Here is a 2192-nt window from a genome sequence, read left to right as displayed (position 1 = left end):
AGGTGAACTTCAGTACAACCCCAAGATTGAGAGGACCACCCATCATTTGAGGAAGGAGGCGAAGCAAAGGAAGGATCGTTCACCAAAAAGGGTGAACTCAGATTGCAAATTGCCCACTTGTGATTTTCCCATCTTCGAAGAAGGAGAAAAAATGGCTAATAGAGAGAGGACATTGAGGGAGTTGGCTGCACCGATTACGAACCAACAGCCCTTATGCATCACGTACCCCACTCTTGAGGTAGCCTTTGAACTCAAATCTGGTTTGATTCAACTATTGCCTCTGTTTCATGGTTTCCCAGGTGAGGACCCTCACAAACATCTAAAGGAATTTTATGTCATCTGTTCAAGCATGAAACCCCACGGTATGACTGAGGACCAGGTAAAACTCATAGCCTTTCCATTTACTTTAAGAGATAAAGCAAAGGATTGGTTGTATATTCTCCCTCCAGGTTCAGTACACACATGGGATGAAATGAATAGGATATTTTTAGATAAATATTTTCTTGCGTCCCGAGCTACGAATATAAGAAAAGAAATATGTGGAGTTTGGCAGTTTGGTGGTGAGACATTATATGAATATTGGGAAAGGTTTAAGCAACTTGTTGCTAGTTGTCCCCACCACCAAATTCCTGAACAAATGTTAATCCAATACTTCTATGAAGGGCTTCAGCCCATGGATAGAAGTATGGTCGATGCAGCCAGTGGAGGAGCTCTAGTGAACAAGACACCTGAAGCGGCCAGGAAATTAATCTCCAATATGGCAAAAAATTCTTAGCAATTTGGTACAAGGACAGAAGGTACCATTTGAAGGGTTAACGAGGTAAGCCATGCAAATTTAGAAAACCAGATTTCTGATTTAACTACTTTGGTTAAGCAACTCGCAGCAGGACAATTACAAACTGCTAGGGTGTGTGGTATCTGTTCGATCCCTGGACATCCTACGGACATGTGTCCATCACAACAAGATGGCCCAATGCAGCAAGTCAATGCCGTGGGAGGATTCTCGGGCCAGCCCCAACGAAAGTATGATCCTTACTCCAATCATTACAATCCGGGGTGGAGAGATCATCCAAATCTAAACTACGGGAACCAAGGAGGACAGCAGAAATATCATCCCCAGTATTTCAGTCGACAGCCCCAGTTTTCAACACCCATCACAACGCAAGGCCAACCCCCAAATTCAGGTATGTCTTTGGATGATATAGTTAAGGCTCTTGCTACTAATACTCAACAATTTTAGTAGGAAACGAGAGCTAGCATTCAGAATTTGGGGAACCAGATTAGCCAACTTGCCACTTCCATCAGTAAGTTGGAGGCACAGAACTCCGGGAAACTACCCTCACAAACGATAGTTAATCCGAAAGAGAATGCAAGTACGGTGGTGTTGAGGAGTGGAAGAGAGTTGCAGTCCCAACCAAGTTCACCATCGAAGGCAGCCAAGGAAGAGGAAGGACAAGGGTTAAACAACAACCCCATTGAGGTAAAATCGGACCCCCCTCTCCCTAAGGTTACTAATGTTGTACCACCTTTTCCTAGCAGGTTGGCAAGTTCAAAGAGAGAGGAATATTAACAAGAAGTGTTAGAAACCTTTAGGAAGGTGGAGATCAACATTCCCTTGCTAGATGCAATAAAATAAATCCTTAAATATGAAAAATTTTTGAAAGAGTTATGCACTAACAAGAGGAGGCTGCGAATTGATGAAAAGGTAAGAGTGGGAGAGAACGTTTCAGCCATAATTAAGAGGACCCTGCCAGAAAAGCATGCTGATCCAGGTATGTTTATCCTACCTTGTGTGATTGGCAATAAATGAATCGAGCATGCCATGATGGACTTAGGTGCATCTATTAATGTCATGCCATACTCGATTTATTGTGCATTGAGACTAGGTCCTTTAAAAGAGACTAGAGTTGTTATTCAATTAGCTGATCATTCTAATGCATACCCAGAAGGGATTGTTGAGGATGTATTAGTGCAGGTTAACGATTTGATCTTTCCAGCTGACTTTTACATCCTGAAGATGGAAGAAGACACAACCACGAGTTCAGCCCCACTTCTATTAGGTCGGCCATTCATGAAAATAGCCAAGACCAAAATAGATGTGGACGAGGGTATCCTCTCCGTCAAGTTTGATGGAGAGATTGTAAAATTTAATATTTTTGATGCAATGAAATATCCTAGTGAGTGTCATTCGA

General features: G+C 42.5%; 1 non-coding gene across 1 annotated transcript; it reads right to left on the bottom strand.

Annotated features, from left to right (window-relative positions):
- Window positions 1-520: 520 nt before the first annotated feature.
- On the bottom strand, window positions 521-627 carry LOC148846211 (small nucleolar RNA R71). The gene has a single exon (XR_016102705.1). It is a non-coding gene; the product is annotated as a small nucleolar RNA R71 (small nucleolar RNA).
- Between the last annotated feature and the right edge of the window lie 1565 nt (window positions 628-2192).

This window comes from Nelumbo lutea, chromosome 7 (genome assembly GCF_056320005.1).
Source record: "Nelumbo lutea isolate HS-2025 chromosome 7, American lotus-T2T, whole genome shotgun sequence".
Lineage (NCBI taxonomy): Eukaryota > Viridiplantae > Streptophyta > Magnoliopsida > Proteales > Nelumbonaceae > Nelumbo > Nelumbo lutea.
The sequence above is the reverse complement of the archived record's forward strand: the minus strand, read 5'-3'. Positions and strand labels throughout refer to the sequence as shown.